This window comes from Pleuronectes platessa, unplaced genomic scaffold, assembly GCF_947347685.1.
Source record: "Pleuronectes platessa unplaced genomic scaffold, fPlePla1.1 scaffold_56, whole genome shotgun sequence".
Classification (NCBI taxonomy): Eukaryota; Metazoa; Chordata; class Actinopteri; order Pleuronectiformes; family Pleuronectidae; genus Pleuronectes; species Pleuronectes platessa.
The window spans coordinates 86,599-94,228 of record NW_026518943.1 but is presented as its reverse complement, the minus strand read 5'-3'; the positions used below and the strand labels follow the sequence as shown (position 1 = coordinate 94,228).

General features: G+C 42.5%; 1 long non-coding RNA gene across 1 annotated transcript; it reads right to left on the bottom strand.

The window, feature by feature from the left end:
• Window positions 1-1,392: 1,392 nt before the first annotated feature.
• On the bottom strand, window positions 1,393-3,522 carry LOC128436327 (uncharacterized). The gene is made up of 3 exons (XR_008338020.1): window positions 3,402-3,522; window positions 2,811-2,993; window positions 1,393-2,191 (listed from the first exon to the last, which is right to left on the bottom strand). It is a non-coding gene; the product is annotated as an uncharacterized LOC128436327 (long non-coding RNA).
• Window positions 3,523-7,630: the final 4,108 nt, after the last annotated feature.

The following is a 7,630-nucleotide window of genomic DNA, read 5'->3' as shown; positions in this document are numbered from 1 at the left end:
GAAGTGCAAGTACTAAACTGAGGGAAAGCTAATACAAACAATATATATATATCTTATTTCCATGTGCCAGGACAGCCTCACACTTGGATATAAACCAATTTTAGAATACATTTGCTTATACTGGAGATCTTTTAAATTAATGTCCCAGAAATGATTTCTGATGGAAAACCCCTGCCTTATTCATTGTAGTATTAATGTGTTTGAATAAGTCAGGCCGCTGATTATCAGCTACGGATTAAAGTCAAACAGATATTGCTATCCTCTGTGTTGATTTCTTTAATGTTAAGAATGTTTCTCATAAGACCTTATCAGATTGCATTGTGAAACATCTGGGTCACCTAATTTTAGTGTAAAGAAGAAGGTGAACTCTTGACTAATGACTAATTTTGCACTGAAACACAAACTTGATGTTACACATCTTAAACAATATGATATGGGCGCCACTTAGACAACCAGACCTGTGTGCTTTGCTGTGACTATAAATGACTGGAACCTCAGATAAAGAAAGTTATTTTCTGACTTCCATAACTGAGGCATTCTCTACAGAATGTAATGTGCCCATTCTACTTCAGATCCATTGAATCATTGTGTGTTTATGTTGCTTAAAGCAGAGCATTCACTGCTTTAATGTAATCAGCATCTTATCTGACAATATCATGGTGTAGAAGTGCAAGGAAATACCATTATGTTATGATCAATGTCATTTATTGTGCACAAACATTATATTAAGGCATCTGCTGGAAATGTTATGATCAACAATTCTCATGCAAAAAATACTTTAAAAACTACACAAATAGTGTTTTGGAGAGGGGGGTTTCAGAGGGAGGGGGCAGCTCTGGAGAAAGGTCTGTCAATCCAGGTCTGCTGCTTGGTGTGATGGAGACATGAGGTTAGCATCAGGAGCGGAGGCTGCAGGAGGGACCGTGGAGCTGAGGCACACCTCTACTGCTTCTCTTGAGAAGAACTGAAGGACACACAAACAAACCATAGTGTTAAATTATGAAGATGGTTCCCTCTGATTTTTTTTTAACATAAACGTCAGACAGGCCACTAAAAACTAAAAATGCTGAAGCTAACAGCTACCACACAGCAAGCTAATGCCTTCCTAAGGCTGCCAGGGAGTAGCATGAGTAGCATTGTAGCAAGAGAGTGTAGCTAATCACAGCCCTCACAGTTCTTCATCAGTGGAGAAGTACCTCGCCATGTTTTCATCTTCAGAGGAGTCATCCAAAGACTGTGCTGCTGTTCCAGAATATGTCAGGCCCGCTGCAGCCTGCTGGGCTTGAACTCTGAGCACGCAGAGTAGGCCCTCACGTCCCCTCTCAGTAAATGCATCAGTACTGCCTGAGAATATATGATAAAAGACAAAAACGTCTCAATTGTGCGTTTGTGTGTATGTATACATACACACATACAAGGCTTTCTTTTCTACAGAAATATTTTTCCTGAGTTGATGACTCTGCTTATTGCCATCTAGAATGTGAAACCAAATATATTTTTTGGTGTACCCATACAAGATGTCCAATGTAACACCAATAAAATCCAATCTACTACACTACGGTTTTAATGCCTCTGCAATAGCGAGTCGCCGGAGGCATAACTGCATGTTTTCGGATTGTCTAACTTTGTATTTGTCTTAAAGTAAAAAGGTCAAGGCCACACTGACCTCATCTTATGGTTTCAGTTGTCAAGAGATACAGTGTCATTTATATGAGAGAAAATATGTAGAAATATGTAGACGGACACTGCTCTGGTTAGCGGAGTCATACAACGCAGTGCGATAATTCTAGTGTAGTTTTTTTGTAATAAATGGGTTATCTATTTTTAGAATCTACAAAAAGTTATCTATACATTTGGTCACAGAATGTTACACAAATAAATTGGCATTAAAGTTGGCATCTTGCTGTCTCACCAGTCTGACGATGCAGCTGAAGCGTCCATCAAGGGCTTTCTGCAGGTAATTTGGATTGTTTGTTTCTTTTGACGAGGAGAATAACATGAATTCATACCGATATCAGTTTACAATCAAACCTTTTTGTGTTGACCTTGTTTAAACAGAGTCAAAGGACATTGTACAACAATGACACATATTTTTCCACAGTACCTGTCGTTCACTACTGAACTTCTGACACCCATTACTGGACTGTGTCTTCCTGTAGAGTGGTGATGTTCTCAACGTTCTTTTCACAGTCTGTCAAAACAAAATTAGAGTTACAAATGTTAATGCCCCACAACCCATTGCAGATACGGTTGTATTTGCACACCACATCGGATCAAAACAAAACTGCAGTCTGTGAAACAAGCAGTTTTGGTAGATATAAGGGAATTGCTAATATTTCTACATGAAACATATTCAGTCCCTTAAGCAAAATAACAATGATGGCAGGCCGCAACCTCGATGCCTTCGTCTGCTTTGCTTACAGACTAGTTTGCGGAGTCTCGTGCTGCCGCCCACTGACCGATACATCATCGCTCTTTTCTGAAACTAATGAAGGCAAATTCACACATGTAGACAGAAATAAACAGTATAAATTAAAAGGTGTAAATATTGCTAACATTATGTTTGATGGGGGTCATCATTATACATAACAGAGGAAAACTTTGCACATGTATTCCTTAAATTTACTTGCCTTCCTGTGGAAAAAGTTGTTTTCCTAGTTAAACAATCACAGCAGGGAAGCATGATTGATCAAAATTCTTTCAGTGTGATATTAACTTGTATTTCAGCAAGTGTACTTTGGGGATTTAATAAAAATGTATATTTGGCAAATTATATCAAATGTTTTTTCTGGTATGTAACTTAAAAGTACCTCTTTAATGGTAGGATCATTTCTCTCCCTCATCTTCCTCGTGGTACGTGGATGATGGTAGTGGGCTCAACCCGGCTTCTCTTTCTCTCCAGGCTGCCCTTCCTGCTCTTCATCAAGCAAAACAAACTGTTTGGTCCAAGTTGTTGACGTTAATGAAACTCCTGTAGCTTCACTTGGATCCTCCTTGATTAAAAAACAGAACATAGCAATTGTTTTATAAAATGAATCGCAACTCCATAACATGGAAACATTATTGTCATAGTGCATACTATACATTAAACCAAATTGACCTGATATTGTGGAGTAATGGTAGACAAATACACTCCTTATTAATCTAAAGCATTCATAAATCAAATTCATGTTTATATTTATATTGTAGCGTCCCTCAATGATGAGCTAAGCGTCTTGAACTGCTTTCAACAACCATGTATTCACCTCCCAGGTAGCACAGGCTACCGTGGGCTGAAGCATGTGGCTAACAATGGCGTATTAGCTGATGAACAGCGTCCATAGTGTGGATTGACGGACTCTCTCCGCACTCGGACTGTAAACCTAGATCGTAACGATCTTTAAAAACAATAAACTACTTACCTGACAGAAGGAAGATGACATCGTGGTCTTCCAAGCGCTCCGTGTTTATGACGCAGCCCCGAGTTAAAGGGCTGGTTGTTTACAAATAGGGTTTTTACGACAGCCACACGTCATGTCCGCTCGCGCACTCGGTCCGCTCGCGCACTCGGGCCGCTCGGCTCGCGCCGCTCGGGCCGCTCGGCTCGCGGACTCGGGCCGGTCACGCACTCGGGCCGGCCTCGGTATAAACAGACTCGCATGATCCTTCTCATTAGAGATGTAATCTAGCCTCAAATATTACTATTATATAACATGAATAACATTCACGATCACTGAAGGACACCACGCAGGGACTGTGATTTAAACACCAAGCTGCGCCCGTGGTGCCATGGCAACCATCATAGCAACGATAAAAACATGCGTGATAACTATTAAAATATTTATCATAAGCACGAACTGGCTGAAGACTGTGGAAGCAAAGACCACATTTCTCGCTAGAAATGGTGTCAGAATGTATTTTTATGCCCAAACTAAGTTACAAAATTATATTTTTATCTGAAAAAACAAGGAATCTCCGCCATGTTTTCCTCTCCGCAGACGGGAGCTTGAGAGTCACGTGACGTGAGAACACGCCAATGCAAAACAATGGGAGGACTAAATGTTACCATCTCACAATCTGAGAGGCCAGATTGTGAGATGGTAACGTCGGTCCAAGTGGACCAACGTTGCCATTGAACATTTTCTGATGAGACTGGGTTGGACATCGAGGTGTTTGTTAGTGAGATGGAGGTGAAGAGCGACTTATGGGACAGCTGTGATGTCACTAATAAAGGAAATACACTGATACTCTGCCGCTGCTGCTGTGGATAACACAATGTGTGAGAATAGAAATCGCTGAACCCTCGCTTACTCCTCATCCTTCCATTCGCATGCACACATCGTCCAGAACCCCCCACCGGGGTCACGGTAGTATTTATCCATTTAGAGAATCGGACCGCTTCCCTCACATCAGTGGATCCTTGCCTCCAATCTGGGATCTTATTTGGAAAGTTTATTCATTTCTTGTAAGTGATCTCCTGTGCGCTCTGCCCGCTCTCTGTGCGCTCTGCGCCACTGCGCTCTCTGCGGTCTGCGCGCTCTGCTGAATTATGTTGAATTTCATGTAAAACAATAATAAACAGACAAATAAATTTACATGACAATTGTTTACAGTGCGGGAGTTACACTCCAACAGACCGCGTCACACTCGCGCTGTGGGTTTTACGCGGTGTCATTGCCGCCGGTCTACGGGGAGTATGACGGAAGTTGCATGTGCGCAGGACATCAGCTCCTGTGGAAACACACGAGCAAAGCGATGACGGAAGCGACGCTGATGGGATCGGTCCCAGAATTTCCTTGTGGTTAACTCTTTAGATTTGGAAGGGTCGAACATCAAAGCAGCAAACACAAAAACCTGAAGGGAACAACCTAAACTTAACTACTGAAATTAATGGAACCAAAAGACATGTTCCTATCCTGACTCCTCTTCCAGAAACAGGAGAAAAAATGGGTTCAACTCAAATGATACCCACCCCCCGAACCTGGCTGGGACATCCTCAACAGATCTTAAGACACGTTACAAGTGTAAGGGGTCAATTCTTAATACAGTTTTCGAGTTTTGGCAGTGTTATTTTTCCCGTTTTGCTGATATTTTAATTCATCCGACAGGACAGTGATTCCTATAGGCTGCGGGGATTTGGCGACGTCTATTAAGGGACACCGTAGCGCTCCCTCTCGCCCTCTCTCTCTCTCCACTGCCGGTCCTGTGTGTGTGAGTAAGTGCAGCGTGGCCGCAGCAGGTGCGGACACAAATTGTTTGTTGCGGTGAGTTTGCTGAAAGTAACTTTAATGTCAACGGAGATCACTCAGAAAACGTTCCGCAAATATTAACCTTTATTCCGTCCCTAGAGCCAGCGTACAGCTGTGTGCGTGAGGGTGAGACTGTATCAGCGTCGGCATAAATGCGCGCTGTAATCTTCAGTCATAAGAGTAATACTTGTAAGTAATGCGCCGGAACAATTAACAGAGTCTTCACTATTGTGTGCGTGACATTAAGTTAAGTTGTCTTTTCCTGTTTTAGTAATTGCTCTCAAGACAATAAGGACGGCGTGGATCCCTGCTTTATTTTAAATGAATTAAAGGTATGACATAATGATGTGTTTTATGATTGTCAATGTTTTCAAACATTTTGATAAACTGGTTTAAATGGTGTGAACTAACTACAACAAGTTTGTTTTATAGGGCTGCCTTATTTGACCTTATTTAAATTTAGTTTCTTTCTGATTTATTGGTTTGATTATTGTGCTTTTTGTTTTATTTTATTTTGTTCTATGGGAATGTGCAATATGGTTGACTGGTACGTATTAAATAAATTGTATATTTCTGAAATCACAGCCTCTTCTGCTGATGTTTTAATGTTCCTGACAGGACGGTGATTCTTATAGGCTGCAGGGAGTCGGCGAAGTCTATTTAGGGACCCCCTAACTCTTCCCTTCTCCCCCTCTCTCTCTCCCCCCACTGCCGGTCCTGTGTGTGTGAGGAAGTGTTGCGTGGGCCGAGCAGGGATGGATTTATAAAAGAGTGCGTAGGATTCTTACTAAAAGTGTGCTTATGCCCAAAAGCAGGAAATGGCGTAAGCCAAAGCTAATTCCGATTTATAAAACCGTGCGCACGCAAAACCTGAACTCCAAATCCGCTCTCCACACGCTCAATTTCTACTATAAATGGTCAATGCATAGCACGTCACGAATATTAAATTATGAAGCTGACCAATGGTTTTCCACCGCGAGTCCTGACGGAGGCACGGCATCAAGCGATGTGAAGAGGAAGTAAAACTTTCAGACACTGACATCGAGGTGTTTGTTAGTGAGATGGAGGTGAAGAGCGACTTATGGGACAGCTGTGATGTCACTAATAAAGGAAATACACTGATACTCTGCCGCTGCTGCTGTGGATAACACAATGTGTGAGAATAGAAATCGCTGAACCCTCGCTTACTCCTCATCCTTCCATTCGCATGCACACATCGTCCAGAACCCCCCACCGGGGTCACGGTAGTATTTATCCATTTAGAGAATCGGACCGCTTCCCTCACATCAGTGGATCCTTGCCTCCACTCTGGGATCTTATTTGGAAAGTTTATTCATTTCTTGTAAGTGATCTCCTGTGCGCTCTGCCCGCTCTCTGTGCGCTCTGCGCCACTGCGCTCTCTGCGGTCTGCGCGCTCTGCTGAATTATGTTGAATTTCATTTAAAACAATAATAAACAGACAAATAAATTTACATGACAATTGTTTACAGTGCGGGAGTTACACTCCAACAGAACGCATCACACTCGCGCTGTGGGTTTTACGCGGTGTCATTGCCGCCGGTCTACGGGGAGTATGACGGAAGTTGCATGTGCGCAGGACATCAGCTCCTGTGGAAACACACGAGCAAAGCGATGACGGAAGCGACGCTGATGGGATCGGTCCCAGAATTTCCTTGTGGTTAACTCTTTAGATTTGGAAGGGTCGAACATCAAAGCAGCAAACACAAAAACCTGAAGGGAACAACCTAAACTTAACTACTGAAATTAATGGAACCAAAAGATATGTTCCTATCCTGACTCCTCTTCCAGAAACAGGAGAAAAAATGGGTTCAACTCAAATGATACCTGTAAAGCAATGCTAAGGAGGCTTCTTAGTTGCTAAGTTCGCTTTATTGCCGCCCGTGTCTCACAATATGCGTCACTCCTATACGTCACTCACATGCGCCCACAACTCCCGTATAACTCACAGTATATGCGCAAGCGCATTAAACACCGTATATGACATCTTCCCCTGTTTTGAGTGTTATGTCAATAACATCGTAGAAACACTTTAACTGAAAATGGCTATTCTGAAAACACATAGCATAAACCAAGATTAACTTAAATTAAGATAATTCAACATGTACAACTGTACAAACTGTAAAACTTTCTTGCAAATCAAAGTTATCACATCGTTATCAATACACTTTTCGTTTCTTCCCCCCCCCAAAGGCCATATGATTTGCACTTATTTACAGGTCAAGCCTGTCGACTTGCTTGCACACCCGTCCAGATCTGGTCACAGTCGAACCGGGTAGAGGGGTTGTGGGTGTGGCCTCACTCTGACTGACAGGAACAGTCTCTAACATGGTGGCTTCGTCAGAGTGTGCGCCTGTGCCTTTGGCCTCCCTGTGATCTGCTGG